Here is a 15,900-nt window from a genome sequence, read left to right as displayed (position 1 = left end):
ACTGAACTGTTGCTGCCATTTAATGAGAAAAGCAGTCTGAGTGCTACCTGCATCTACTTTTGACCTAGACTGCAACCCCTACTATGTACCATATGTATAATGCCTGGAGCAACAGTACCCCAGACCTCGGCACAGCTACAGATAAGATAGGAAACGGTTTGAAAATTAATAATTTATACTTAACTCTTTGCATTGGCTAGTTTGGAGTCATTTGAATTCTGTTCACATATCCCACTAAATGTTGGTTAGTAAATAAATTAACTTTGGTCCTAACACCTCATAAGGTATCATAAATTTGAACGCTGGAATGAAATAAAGAGTCTGAAAGATCTTGCAGGATTCTTTATGTTTTAATTCAAACCGAAATTATTAAAGAGAAGATAATTGGCACAGCCAAATTAGCCCAAGGGTTGGCTAAAGAAACGTGGGGCAGCCAAGGCCAGCATCAGTCTGACCCGGTGTAACGTTGTAATGTCATAACAAACTGCCTTCAGAAGCAAGAGCAATTAAGTAAAGGGTAAAAGCAGTAAAAAGGCTGTAATTTATTGCATAAGACCATTATTGAGAAAACAACCTTTTGACACAGAGAATTAATTTTCTCTGTGTACTGCAAATTGGGAAATATGAAGGGTAAATAAAATGACCTCTACCAGTGCACGTTTCCTGGGATAAATGCCTTCTCGGTTAGGTAGCCGATAATTTTTGGCCGTTTGTGAAATGTTTAGATACCAACCAGCTTCTCTGTGCCTGGTCGCGGACACGTTTCCTGCCGCAGCCGCTCCCTCAGCGATGTCAGCGGCGAACCCTGCACTGAGCCTGTGACACAAACCCGCACCGAGCGCCCCGTTCCTGGAACCGGCGGCTTATCGGGGCGGCCCGCACGGGGCGCGGGAGGTTCGACACGCCCGGGAGCGGCTGGAACCGGGATCGGCCGGAGCTCCGTACCCGCGCCGGCCACGGGCCTGAGCGGCTCCTCGCCCCGGGGGCCGTTCCGAGCGTCACCACCACCGCCCGCTAGAACACCGGCCGCGCCCGCCGAACGAACAAGCCAGCGCCCGCTATCCGAAGGTCCTTCAGCCCCTATCCCTCAATCCCTATCCCTCTCCCCGTCCCGCCCCGCTCCGTCCCGCCCCGTCCCGCCCCCTCGGGCCGGCGCTGCGGCGGTTCGGGCAGGCCCGTCCCCCCGCGGGGCCTGGATTGGTGGCGCCGCCGCTTTCCCGCCGCTGCCGCCGCCCGGCGCGGGCAGGAGCGGGCCTGGGGCGCCGGCCAGTGCCATGAGCCGCGGCTGAGGTGAGGCGTTGGGGCAGTGCCGAGAGCTGAGGTGAGAGGTGTGGGTGGTGCCGAGAGCCGCGGCTGAGGTTAGGGGGCCGGGCAGCCCCGCGCCGGCAGCGCCCGCCGGTCCCCGCGGGCTGCGGGCTGGAAGGAGTGTAGGAGTCGAGGGCGGTGGTCGGGCCGGGCCGCTGACGGCTCCCGGGGCCGGGCAGGGCGGATGGCGGCCGGGGGTGAGCCGGGAGTCCGTGGGGAGCGGGGCCGGGCCGGGCCGGGCCGGGCCGGGCCGGGCGGGCCGGGCTGGTGCGGGGCCGGTGCGGGGCTGGGCGGGATGGAGCCGCTTCCCCTCGGCGCAGGAGCGGGGTTTGCCGAGCCGGGGGTGCATCTGGGCAGGAGCGACACCGTAAAAACAAGCGGCAGAGGAGGTGGCAACGGTCGCTCCTGCTGGAACCGGGGGAGAATTTTTCAGTTGGTTTTACCACTAAAGCCGAGAGGTTTCCTGTCTACTAAAATTTGTTTACTCTCTCTTGCCCTAGCTGTCGGCTCCTCGGTTTCTGCTTCTCTTTTAATTCTCAGTGTCATGTTATCTCTAGTGCAGTTCAGGGGCTAAACCCGTGTACTGTGTCTTTTCAGTATGTGCTAAAGTTCCTTCTAAATGTTTGTGCTCAACTTCTTGGTGATTTGTATCTGTCAGCAAATGTCTAGAGGAACTCCTGACTATAATTTTGGGAAATGAAGTACACAGCAGAGATTAATTTAAGCTTTTGTATGCAATTTAAGTATTATAACCATAAGGTAAATTAGCTGTAAGATTCAGTGCTGTAAGATTATCTTCTGTTAAGATGCTTTGTCATACTTCTCTTTCAAGATGATATTGCCTGTGTAACTCAGGAAAAATAAGGCATGCTCACAACTTCAGGGGTGTGTATTTTTACAAGAAGATGTTGTCTTTTTTAGTGCTAAAATAACTTCATATTCCTAAATCGAATAAAATTCAGGGAGTGTGAGTGCCCTGTGTTGATTTTCTTGGAACTGAAAATGTGCTAAATTAGACATAAAAGCACTTCACCTTAAGCATAAAAGAGTAAACTAGTGTTTCTGGATGTTAAAATTGATTTTTAAAGACTCTGACATCATGCTGTTTTATGATATATGGGAGGTTACTGTTCTGTCTGACTTCAGGGCTGATCCAACAAGGTGCTGTGTTGTGGGTGGCATATTAATTATGCTCCAAGTAGGTGCTGGGACTTGAGGTGGTGTTTCTAAAACAGGGCAGGGTGCTTTCTTTGAGTAAAAGACCAAGAAGTTGATTCTGTGCTCAGAGATGTTTTACACTGGAGTTTGCTGGGGTATGGTATCACCTGGGAATTGTACTGGTAAGCTGAATATTCTGTTGTGAACAACGCTTCTGGTCCATGCAAAGAACTTATTGAAATTACCTATATTGCTTTTATTTCGGGGAAAAAAAAAAGAATGAATAAAATCCAGAGTTAAAACTTGAAGAAGGACACGGCCCAATACTGTGTATTAATTGCGTACTTCTTTTTATGGGATAACAACTCTTAGGAGTTCCAGCTTTTAATACCAAATGCTTAGTTGTTTCTAACTAAAGAACTTCTAAAACAACTGTTTTCCGAAGTAAAGAATGTGGAGCAGGAAGCCTGGACATAATGTGTAATGCCAGTAATTTCTCTGTTGTGGTAGGTGTGTAAACAAAGTAATGGGAGATACGGAAACTTACTTAGCAAATAAAAGGCTAATATAACTGAAATAAACTTAAAATCATGTAGCTAGCGGACTGAGGATGCATTGTTGCATTCAAACAGCTTTTTAGTTGATCGATTTGGGGATTATGCTGCTCTACCGTCATGTTCTGTACAAATTCAGCCAATTCCATATGATGAAATCAGAAGGTTTCTCTTGCAGCATGTCTGAAAGGCCACCAGAGTTACATTGTGTGAGTGCAGGTGACCAGTCACGCGCATGGCAGTGGGCATAGGTAAGGACATGTTCCCCTGTCCTGCTCTCAAGGACTGAGCTTTAGCCAGTTTCTGCCCGTGAGATGAGTGTGCAGAGTGTAACTGACACCTGCCTGGGAGCTGAAGAAAAATAAAGGTTGTTTATTAGGATAAACTGTAGTCTTCAAAAGAATGGAGCATAGGGTAAGTAAATTATGGTCTTAAACACAGTCTTGGAGCTTGAAAAAGTCCCTCAAATATTTTTTATTCTTTTCCTTTGGTAAGCTAGAAATTGTGCTATCAGATGTCCACAGTAGTAATGCTAATTCAGTGTGCTCTAAAACACTTATCCGTGAATAAAGGCCTCATGTTCTAGAAGCCCTTACTGCCCTAAATGAAACAATCAGATGACAACGTATGCTGAAAAATGAGAGCATAATGTAGGCTTAGAGATTAGAGAAATAAAGATAAGAGTTAATACTGTGAGCTGTCATGAGTGTGTACTTTGTATTAGAATAGATGTATTCAGAGTAGAAACCAACTCTGGAAGTGTACAAGGGTGCCACATGTGCCTGATAAAGGCCATGAACATTTTTAAGTAATGCAAAGTGGACACTTGAAAGGATGTGTTGTGCTTTCAAGGTGGAGGAGGGTAGAACAGTGAGATACTGAGAGAACAATATCATGTCAGAACTGTTGATATAAAAAAGAAGTGCATCAGTCCTTATTGTAGAGGATTGTGCTAAATGGTTCAGATCCACAAAGTAAACGGTTTGGTTTGGGCGGATTTTTTGTACTGCAAGTGGTTGAATTAATCATCTTTTCTGGACAAAATCCCAATTATTGTGTCATAAAAATATATGATCAGCTGTTCTTGACAGAATTGTGAATTATCTCTTCTTGGAGGTTAGCTTCTATAAAGCTTCTGTTAACATGGCAAGCCAGAAGTTTGAAGGCTGAAAGTTAATAATAATTGATCAAAACCCCATTTCTGGCTTAAGACAACAAGACCTGAAGGTTGTACATTGGCTGGGAGGGTTTATCCTCACCCAGCAGCCTCAGGCCCTGTTCCCTCAGAGTGTTGTGAGGGATGGGGTTTGACCACTTGCAGAGATAGCACTGAAGTAGTGTCCTCTTCAGAAGAGCTGTAAGTGAATGGATTTGCTTGGATTTGGACCAAGCTTTGTGTACTACAGGTACTAAAGTATCTACGTACTTGACAAACAAAATTTTAAGTGTTTTAAGGTGATTTTTGGGTTCTTTCACACAAGTCCTTATTGGAGTTTTGCACTGGAGGCTGCCATGTGCTGACTTGGATTTCATGAGTTTGAGTCTGTACAGAGCAAAATCCCCTCTCCTTGGTCAGCACAGTAACAATAAGACCAGTGTAGTGCAGGACTCCCAGTCAGACCAGTTCTGTAATGCAGAATCGGCCTCTTTCATCATTTCCTTTAATGAACTCCTTGATGACCATTATCTCTGAAAAATAGAAACCAAGAGTCTTAAGTTGAAATTGCTCAATTAAAGCATCTGAGAGGCACTGCTTGAAGACTCTTGTGTAAGCCAAGGCCAGTCCTGTTTCTGTTGGAAATGGTGAGAGAAACGAAGCAGAGGAGCAAGTTTTGACAGAAGAGTAGGTTAGAGTGACTGAGATGTCTGCAGTGTGCAGTAAGCCCTGTAAGTTTTGCAGGTGGTTTTTCTTCCTGCTTCACCCTCTGGAGTTCTAAGGTGGTGTGTTATTTACCAGTCCTGTTTATTTATTCTCTGGGTACTGTTGTCTCTGATGAAGCCAACTGTTAGTGTCTTTGGCGAGACATGAGAATATAATGATAAGAAAGGGTTTATTCTCTGATCTTGCCTTTCCGCTCCTCAAAACTCTTACTTCTCTGTTCGTTGTCTTTCCTATTTATTTTAACTCTGTCCTCTCCTGACAGCAAGATGTGTTACTCTGCTATGCAAAGTCCAAATCAATACCTAGTGCAGTTGGGGTTCTAAAAGGGAAGAGGCCTGATGGACAGTGGATAACAGAAGATCAATAAACATGGTAAACAGTGGTGCTTTCCCATAAAGGCCAGGAGGGCAGCAGAAATGAATCGTCGTGTGAACCAGGCTTTAGTATTCATTACTCAGTGTCTCAGTGGTTTATAAAGTGTTGTGCTCTCTGACCCTGCTGGTGTTGGATGGCAGGAATATTGTAGGAGAATGTCCCTTAGTGCTGTGACTGTATTGCATATCCTGCAGGATTGTTATCCTGGAGCTGTGAGAAGGTGGGATGGTCAAGCTTAGAATAAGATCTCTTTTAAGAGTATGAAAATGGATATTCAGGCATTGGAGTAGTCTTTTAAAGGATCTGTTTGAGCCAAAAAATTGCTATATTGGGTTTTAGTAGTGGAAGTAGAAGACAGAGCTACAAGACTTTAGATCTTACTCCAGGTTTCGTGTGTTTTGTTTAAATTACACTTCGGTTGTAATACAGGACTGAAAAATTACAAGCACAAAGGTATGGACTCCTTTGATACTGGGAATTTCAAAGCAGATGGCAGAGGAGTGAAATGTGAATGTGACCTGTCATGAGCTGCAGTGGAATTCTGATCTGAAATAGAGAGCTGTAAAAACCACTGTGTTTCCCTGGAAGTCAGGATTAAGACTGAGAAAAGAAAAACGTTTGTTTTTATGAGCCCAGACAGGCTCAAAGAATGAGGGTTCTGTGAGAAGGAGCTGGTGGTGCTCACACGCCTGCATTGTGGGAGCTTGGTTAGGAAATGTCGCCGAACATGTGAAATGAAGAGACAGTGGAAGTTGTCTGAGTTTGGTGCTCACTGTCTCCTGCCTTCAAGCTGCAGTGTGTTCTGCTTCCTTGTCTTCTCAAACCTCCGAGTATCCAGAGCCTGCCTGTGCCAGGCTCTGCCAGAGATCCATCCCAGACTCCTCTGGCTGAGGCCGGGAGCAATGCCCTTGCAAGAGCGGAGCATTGCAGAGCATTCCCACAGCCCTGCCCACTGTCACTTGCCACTTCTTGTTCCCATCTCCATGCCCCACTGTGGCCAGGGCAAGGTGAAGATTTCTCCCTGAATGCTTTTCAAGCTGGATGTTTCCATTTTTCTTGCTTAATATGTATCCATCATCCCTGTTGCCCAGAGGGGCTTTACTTTCTTTCCTAGTACTCTTCTGTAATGCTCAGGGTTGGTCACAGAAAGAAGTACTTTGGTGGAAAATGAAAGTGGTCTGTAAAACTCTTGTCTGGTTTGGAGCTGCTGTGAAGTTTGATAAGGCTTATCTTTTTAAGACCTCCTCAGCAGGATTTCTTTTTGTCTAATTGCTTTCACACTTCTTCCTTTTCAACTTGACTTGAAGTACTAAACAAAGGAATTGGGGGAAGTGGAAAGAACTAAGGGGGAGATAATCCTAAATGTCTGTCAACTCAGTGTGCTGGTTAATAAACACTTTGCCAGGTTTTGAATAAACCTTATGAGCAAACGCGTGACAACTTTACAAAAGTATTTTCCTAAAAAAGAAAAAAGTGTTACTCTTCTATGTTATTTTTTAGTGAGTAGCAAGAGATGGGGATGGAGAATGGACCAGCTGTGCATACAAACTTTCTCCTATTTTCTAATTCCCTTTATTCTCTTTTATCATTCCCTTTATGACAACAGGCCGAGTGTTCCCAGAAGCCTTAACACTGCTGAGAGGTTTCAGGCAAGCTGAAAGCAGTGCCCAGCAGTTTCAGAAAACTCTGTGAATGTCTGAAAAGATGCATTAAGAGGTGTGTTGTATTTAAGAGCGTAAATATTTAGTTGTATGGCTCTCCATTTCTTTTGTCATGCAGCTTTGAGATGTGCATTTGCAATGGTTTTTGAGTATTGAACAGATTTTATGAACCTTTGCTTTTCTGATGAGTTGGGCCAACTTTCCAGTTTTATTTGTAAATTCTAGCTAGATAGCTATCATTCTTCCTACCAAGTTAAAACTTCACAATTGAAATTATAAAAATGAGTAAATCGTGGTGCTGCCCCATGAGTGTTTTTGCTTTCTTAGGATATATTTTTTTAATCTACTTCTTCCAACCAGCTGCCCTAAGCAGTGCATTTACCAATGAAAATACCACGGGTTGATTGTCTTGCAAACTTCTTTGTAGACACAAAAAGTGAGGTGTGAACAGTGGCTTTTAGAGCCTCCTCCTCCAGTAACCCCAGCCAAATCAATGCTGGTTTGTGTGGTCTGTTCAGATCTCAGGCTGCTGAAGAAGGGATTGTCTGTTGGCATCACACTTCTGATCCTTCACAGAGCTGGGAGAACTTTTGAGGGGGTGTGGAGGCTGTTCCTCATTTTCACAGAGAGGAGCTTGTCTCACGGGGTGGTGACGAATGGAGGTGAGAGATTTTCATCCCATGTGTGCATTTCCATTTGCACTGTTTAGTTCAGTTTCCCCAAAAGAGTGACCAATGTTGTCTCTAAAGCCTTCATTCTACAGAGCATGGCAGAGGCAGCTCTGTAGGTATGGGAGCAGCTTTCTCACCCTTCAGTCATCACTATTTTGTCACCTTACCTTGGAAGACAGCCTGAGCTGCCACTCCTGCTTGGCTTTTCTGCCCTGACCTCTCTGAGCAATTAAAAGCCTCGTTTACACACCCACACCCTGATGAGTATGTGCTGTGTGTACCCACAAACCTACTCACAGTGCTTGTAATTCAGAGCTTGACTCTCTTTGATAAACAAATGCCTGGTGGATTAATTAAGCAGGTATATAGGAGCATTGCCCTATGCCTGAAATTAGACTTGCCTGCATAATTCTGTAATTGAACAAGGCAGAATATGGCTCAAAGACATTTATTTCCCTTTGCCCTTTGGAATCCATCTGGTGGCTTTTGCTGTTCTTTTATCTCCCAGCAAATCAAGACCTTAAAATTGATGACCTAAAATTATTTCCATGAAGCTGCTTTAAAGACACTTCTCTTTCTGTGCATATGTGTGCACAAATGTAACCCACAAAGAGGGGAGTGCATTCACTCTTAACTGTTTAGTCAAGTGGTTGAGACTATAGAAATTAATTTTGAGTGCAGTAGTGGAAACTTTTATGGTGTTGAAGGCATTTCCTGGACAAACATTACACTGGTGATACCTGTTTATTGAATAGCAAATACAGGATAAGGAAGGGAAGACTTCAGCTCTTTTTTTACAAGCAACTGCAAAGGATAATGACAATAGAGAGCTTGCTTTAATACAGTGTGAATGTCAAGTACTGGAGTTCTTAAAAATTAATTCATATGTTCATATTGCACTGTGAATTCAGCAGGTAACTGGTGAATTTTGCTCTGTATTGTTACAAGACACCCACCTTCTGACTTTTTTTTGCTTTTCAGCCTGTTGTCAGATGAAATTCCTGAAGACAGCTACGCTGATTAATGTTCTCAGGAGTGAGATCTGTGTGTGTGTTTTACAGCTCCCTACATAGCTGGTCAAAATTTAGTATGTGCCTCTCTGAAAGAGAGTTCTGGAGAAGTGATTTCATTTACAGAAGTCCCATTGTATTGGTCTGCCTGAGGTCTGCCTTCCACTAAGTTAAGGACCTGTGTCTGTGTGCTACGACCAAATTATACCATAGAGGAGCAGAGGTTGAGAGAAGATGAGTAAGGGGTGAGAATGCTTCTCAAAGAGTGCTGAAAAGTTCAGAAAACCTGTAATGAACTTAACACCTTTTAAGGAAAATTTTCTATTTGCTTAATTTCACATTGGTGGCCTGATTCACACGGGGAAAGACCATGCTGAGGTAGATCCATGCTGCTGAAAAAAGAAGAGATGAGAGGTCTGTTTATGTTCTTCCCAATCTTAATTTTGTTTGCTTTTTTTTGAGAAGTCACGTGACAAATTATCTTTCCAGGCCTGTTATCAGTACCACATTTTGAGAGAGAAAAACAGAGTAGGTAGGATCCTCATATGCACAACGACCTCACTTTACCTTCTCCTTGTGAGAAATATGATGTCTTTACTTTCCTGTGAAATGATAATTTAAATTCAGAATGTCAGCAAAGTTTGGTTTGGTTTTTTTTTTTCCCCATATATCTACCTCCCATGGTTTCTTAGCAATTAGGCATTAAAAAATATGTTTTGGGAGGTGCTCATCATTTTCTGACTCAGTTGGTTTCAATGGGAGTCAGGCCTGTGAAGCAGCTGTTAAGGTCAGGCAATCTGTAATTGACCTGTCAGATGTTGCAATTAAAATGTACTGCAGCTGTTAGAAATAGGAGTTACCTCCATTGCTCCTGAAAAAAACTAAAAAGCAGCCCAAAACCAAACCACCAGAAAGCTTTAATACATTTCACTGATTCATAAGTACCGCTCTCTTCTGTGTGTAATGCAAGAAACAGAGGGGGATGCAGATGGAGCTGGTGCCTTTGATTTCAGTGTTGTTTGTGGCAAGGCCTCTTTCATGTTCTGAATAACAAAGTCCGGGGAAAATTCTTGCCAACGTTTGTCCATAAGTTTACACCTTGAAATGCTTAGAGTTATAAATACTATGGGAAAAATAAGAAAATGTATTTACATGAAAACACACGTGGGAATGCTTTTGCCGCATACTTTTTTTTGCCTTAATGCTTTTGTGGATTTTGTGAAATATTTGAATGTACTGTAATAGAATAACTAGGAATTGCTTCAGCCCTGTGCACTTGAGTGAGTGTTTTTGTGTTTGTCTGTCTCATAGTCCAGTATTTTTAATCATGAAATGCTTAAGCCATTCTTTAATTCAGAATTAATCATTGAGAGATGATGAAATGTACGTAATAGTTGCAAGGCTCTAGAAGCTTTTGACAAGCTGAAAAACTCCCCAGACCCCTTACGTCGTGACAGCCAGTTGGGAAGCTGGGGAAGTCTGTCCTAATGTTTTAACTCAGCCTCACTTAATATCTTTGCTCATTGAAGGTCGACAGTGTTTCTGTGTTGTCTGCTTGGGTTTTTGTTTTTTTTTTTTTTAATAAGCAAAATGCTTTGTCCTTAGTGTGGTAAAAATTTAGGTTGTTTGGGGCCATCTGGGCGCCATTTCAGTGTCTTGGATGTTCTCCTGTGCTCGTCACTCTGTGTCCTGCAGCTGAAAAGCCACAGTACTGCTGAACTTTTGCATTTTAGTTTCTAGGTATCTGAATTGAACATAAATCTGAATGAGAGGAGTGTTGCCTTAAGCAGATGGAGAAATGTCTGGTACTCTCTAGTTCCAAATTTGACATTTTATTTTCCGGCTATTCTTAGGACAAGGATTCTTTAGAGTTTGTTTTGTTAACCTTCTATGGATTCTTCTATGAATTAGAAGTTAAAAGTATTTTAAGCACAGAAGCTGTCAGTAGTAGTTTATGATCTCTGCACAGTTCTTGCTAGAATATGTGTGATTCTAGAGCTGTTTTAATGTGGTTCTCAGTCTTTGCTGTTGCTGCTTTAAGGTGTTAGTGACTCTCTATGATCTTACTTGTTCCAAGTGCTCTGTGAACACTGCTCTTCAGTCAGGTAAGTTAAAGCAAAATTTTTCTCACCCTCCTAATAATACGCAAACTAAAATAACATGATAACCCACACAGGACTTTCAGAGAAGTCTGGAATTCTAGTCCATTTTCTTCCAACATGAGATCACAAAGAGCTTCTCTATTCATGTGGTGCTGATTTATGTTTCTTTTGCAGTTTCCAAGGTAGCAGGAAATGCTGGTAATACCTTTCTCCATTAAATTTTTTATGGAATCCAGTGACAGGAGAGAGCACTCAGTGCATGGCATGGAGTGATTGGCAGGTCTGCCTCTCTTAGGTGCTGGGAACAATTATTTTAAAGAAACTTTTCAGAACAGTCTGACTTTTGGGTTGAATTACTTTTGTCCCACCACTTCCCAAACTTGTTGGCAGCTCTGAAAAGACATGTGTTTTGAAGTCCTGTTTATTGGCCTTTTTCTAAGCTTTTGTGTCCTTTGGACCCTCTGGGGATTATGCTTACAGGAGCTTCTGAGAAGTCCTGTTCTGTTGTAAATGCATTTTCCACATTTATCAAAGACACTTTTCCCTGGGCAGATGAGATGCAAGGAGGTGAACAACTGTAATCAATGTGCTTTCTAACAGCAGTTCCCTGTGTTAGTATTTTCAGCTTGCTCTGTATCTTCAGGTGCCTTAGGATAATTAATTTTCATGTGTTGAGTACAACTGCCTTTCTAGTTAGGTATGAATACTTTATTTGTAATAAATATAGATGTAGCCCTCCTCCTTTCCCTAGACAATTTAAACTTTCTGAAAATAGCTTTGCTTTGATTGGTTGTTCTTGTTTGGGTTTGTGCCAACTGCCTGGGTCTGTAGCTCTTTATCTGTTTTTTTTTCTAATAGTTTATTTTATTTGAAGAGTTATTGCTTCTTAGGGATGTGTTCTAGGTCCAAAATAAAATACTTCTAAGTATTAAATGCTTTAGTCCTATTTAATAATACCGGAGAATGTCCCCTTCTGTAATTCTGAAAACATTTGAGACCTAAAGAAACCATTATTATGTACTGTGTTTTGTCCTGTCAGGTTAAAAAGCCATAAAGCACCTTGCATGCTAATCCTCTGCAGAACATGAAATTAAAATGAAGGCTGTACATAAGAAATATGACATTTGATCAATCATTAAAAAAAAAAAACAACCTGAAAAAAGGATGTCTTTAGATACCTATGGGTAAATCTGTAGATTCCATTCCTTTTTAAAAAATCTCTCATAACTGCATTTTACATGGGGATCTAGAATTGGAGTTACTAATTGGTGATGCTCCTCTGTATATCTGAGTTTAGCCTCATGTGGACAAACCAAGTTTATTTTTAATGCCTTTTCGTATGAAGGTATGTGATGGTTGTTTTACCTTGACAGGTACTTTGAATATTGATGGAATTTTTTTGTTAGGGAAATGATGTAAATGTAAAAAGTCCTTGAATGCTTAGTTGTTACCTATTGATGTGTATTTGCACTGGGCAAAATGAGCCTGCAAGACAGTTCTGAAAAGGCCTTTTAAATTTAGGATTCAGGACACCTTATTTTACTTCATTTTGGAAACATACTTTTTTCTAAGTCAATGGTCAAAATTTCCCCTAAAGATTTTATGGTGACCTTTATTTTAATCTGAGATGTGGGCAGAGTTTTCAGCTGTGGACTAATCCATGGAGGTTCTAGGTAATCTTTTATCAGATTAATGAGGAGGTGATTTTTTTTTTTTCCACCGAGATAAGAGAATGAGTTACAGTTCTGCACAGTTTTACCTCACCATTTATGCTTTCCACAGCATGTAAGTTTTTATGCATAAGCTTTTGATGCTTTCTTATTACAAAAATCCAACATGTTCTGTTGAGATGCAGAACTTGTGCAGCACCGGAGGATTCTGATGTAGGCTCTTCTCCCTTTTAGAGGAGAGCAAATGCAGCTGTTATGTATTTATTGCTCAGAATTGTAAGACCGTTGCTGGGGTTTTTTTGCTCTCATTTGGCTTGCCAGGGTGACTCTGAAGAGAGTACAGCAGTTTGAGAAAAGTGAGAAAGGCTGGCTTTACGCTGGCTCTGGGTTTGCCCTTGTTTTAATGTGTCTATTTCTGAATCCCTTGCTGCAGAAATTTCCGATCTAGGTCTGTAAACTCTTCTTTTTCTGGGGCATTTCTCTTCTCACTCATGGCCAAATTAGTTTTTTGGGTAACTTTGATGCCAGCAAGTAGCTACTTGGAAAAACACATGTTTTAATGTAATTTTAAAGACAGCAATATATGTTATAGGAAATTACTAAATCCCCAAAATCTGTGATGGAGGGGGAGGGGGGATTTGGTGGTGGTTTGTTATCATTTTATTTTGTTCTGGGAAATAGTAAAAGGTCCCTTTGAACTGTTTAATGTTCTTTTATCAGTAAAGGCAGAGAAACTAATGTGGTAGCTGACCACATCTTAAGTCTTTGGGGGAAACATTAATATAGAATACACTCACTTAGGTAACATTAAACAATTTCTACTTGATTATTTTTGAAGTGGTGTAAAGACAAGCTTGGGAACCTCAGCAGCAGCAACAGAATTTCCGTAGTTTTGAAGACTCCTTATTTGCCATTGCAATTTTACTTGACCTTTCTGTCCTGGACTTAAAATTACGCTTATTCGTCTTTTGATAGGTTTATAATTTTTATTAAAAGTATCATCTCTTTGACAAGACTTTAAAATCTTGCCTAGGATCCTCTTTTTATGTATCCCTACACATACTTAATTGCTGATTATTTAACTTAAATTGTTCTGAATTTAAAAACATTTGCACAAAGCTTTCTGGATTGTTTTTTTTTTTTAATGGTGCTCAGAGGACTCCCGCTGGAGGTGTTTTAGTTCTCGGCCAGCTTAGTTGTGCTCACCTGGGTTACTCTGTCAGGGGTATGTGCTGTGTGTGTATACTATGATCCATTGTGGGTGGCATCATCAGTTTTGGCCGTAATCTGGGATTGGTTTCTGTTCGACACATTTGACTACAGCCTTTTAATAGTACTTGATAATCAACTTTTTCATTTCTGCTGTTGGATTTAAAACAGGTTTTGTTGGGGTTTTGTTCCTCTTCTTCCCCCCCCCCCCCCCGTATCTCAAATTCAGTTGCATGAACTTGGAAAGTGAAACAAAACTTTCTTCTTGTTCCTGATGGAAACTGAGCTTTAAAGCCTTATCTCCTGGCTGGGTAACTGGATCCCTGACAGGAAGGTTTCACAGGGCTATTGTGTGATAGTAATTACCAACCCTGGCTATGTAGTTCATTTAAAAGTAATGACTAGTGGATATAAAAGGAACAATATATGTTAACTATGGAATACATTAACTCATGGAGATGCCAGGGGAATTTAATTGATCATAATTAGAAATCTGAATGGGGATAGGAAGTAATGTTGAATTTTGGGTTTTGTATCCTTTTTTTTTTTGTCTTTTATGGTATAGATCTGTTGAATGAAATGAAATTTGTGTGACAGATAATGTCCCAGCAGCTGTGCTTTCTACTTCAGGGAGGGCATTCTGGGCTAAATGGGAATTGGCTTTCTAGACTACTTTTGTGGCAGAGTAGTACTTTTCACTAATCTCCTGCTTCATTTTGAAGGACCTGAAATGAAGACTTCATGCTCTTAACAGAAAATTTTCTCTGATGCTGAGAGCTCTATTACCTATTTTAAATAAGTATAAAGAATTACAGCAGTTCTCCCACATATCTCAGTGTTGGAAGGCTGGTTGAATCTCTAGTAAATCAAACAGAAGCTAGAACTTCTGAGAGCAGATATGAATTTCAGATCATATTGACTTGTGCAGGTGTTCCCACTCCGGGAAAGATTTAATGTGCTGCTGGTCTGGTTTGGAACATGGCCTTAGTGTGTTAGTGGGGTCCTGTTGCTATGAATATAAAATCTGTCACTCCACATGGAGGCTGCAGAGATTGTCTAAAACAAATATACTGCTTCTCCTTCCTGCCAAATGGAGGGTAGATTTAAAGTATGAAGTGTCTACCTGTTTTGAGTCTGACACTTGAAAATGACTGTCAAGTTACCCAAAATGATAAAGGCCTCATGAATCTTAAAGGACAACTGGGTTTTTAACCCAATCTCCCAGACCAGGAGCTGTCTGGCCCAGAAGGATTACTGGGGAAAGCAGAGGCATAACCAGTGAGAAACATCTTTCTCTTTGAACAGCAGTGGCAATCTGTATGAAGTTGAATTGTAGCATTATCAGTAATCAAATTAGTTGTTTCCTGAACAGCATTTAAGGCCTGTTCTTCTGGCGCAACTGACAGATACAGGGGAAAGTATTGCAGTGCTGTTTAATAACCTGTAAGGCTTTTCCTTTAGTTAGGAGGAAAGGAATTTCTGTTTTATGAAAAACACATTTTTTGGCTTGTGTTTAGTAGCAACCAAAATACAAGTGTTGAACCTTGCTGCACATTTTTCTGAAAGCATTTTGCTAGTACAATGTACTGTATAGCCTTTCCCCCTCATGAAGATGTTGCAATAAGTAATAGCAATGTGATTGGAGTAGTTGGCTGCTGCAAAGCATGTGAATTTAGTTACCCAATCCAGCCTGTTTCTCCAAATGAATGATTATGACTAAGTGTGGTATATGCAATGTTGACCTTTTAAGTTAGTTCCTAGTTTGCTGCTTTGTTGTTTGAATCACTTTCTGAATTGTTAATGTGAAAATAGTTGCTTTGCTTTATAAAGTTGGTGGTATAATTGTCTAAGGCTCTTGGATGGACTGTGTGTTTTCTCAGTGCTGTGAACAGGTGCCTTCTGAGGCTCAGCTGAGGAAGGGTGGGGTGTGTTTGTCCCCTGCAGGGGAAAGGAAGAGAAGGGTGTTTATGCTGCTGGGCAGAAGGGCAGCTTGCTGGGTGCAGTTCCTGTGAACTCCCAATTAGTCATTCCTGGGAAAGAGCAGTTACTGCAGTGACACTCACAAAAGGTGTCATGGCCTAACTCACACTTGGCCTCTCCCTGGATGTCCCTGTTAGTCACCAGGTGCATCACAGCGTGGTGGAGACGTGCTGTCACCCAGGCAAAAACACCCTCCAGCATTGCTGCCTCCCTGCTCATAGGAAAGGGCTGGGTGAAGAATGTTGTCTGTCCCAGGCAGCTGCTTTCCCTGTTTGCCTGGCTCAGTGTTTCCTGTTGTTGGAGCTTTAAAAGCAATGCCTGTA

At 41.9% G+C, this 15,900-nt stretch overlaps 1 protein-coding gene across 5 annotated transcripts in view; it reads left to right on the top strand.

Moving 5' to 3' along the window:
- Positions 1 to 1,179: 1,179 nt before the first annotated feature.
- TEX2 (testis expressed 2) overlaps positions 1,180 to 15,900 on the top strand; it is a 44,483-nt gene continuing 29,762 nt past the window's right edge. For 2 of the 5 annotated variants that reach the window (XM_039562357.1, XM_039562358.1), the window contains exons 1-2: positions 1,180 to 1,321; positions 6,881 to 6,990. The gene's annotated coding sequence lies outside the window, so the exon portion shown is untranslated. The remainder of the gene's footprint in view (positions 1,322 to 6,880; positions 6,991 to 15,900) is intronic. The other 3 variants (XM_039562359.1, XM_039562355.1, XM_039562360.1) reach the window with 3 other exon arrangements.

Source organism: Corvus cornix, chromosome 18 (assembly GCF_000738735.6).
Source record: "Corvus cornix cornix isolate S_Up_H32 chromosome 18, ASM73873v5, whole genome shotgun sequence".
Lineage (NCBI taxonomy): Eukaryota > Metazoa > Chordata > Aves > Passeriformes > Corvidae > Corvus > Corvus cornix.
Note: the sequence above shows the minus strand (reverse complement) of the source record. Positions and strands in the feature narration are given on the sequence as shown.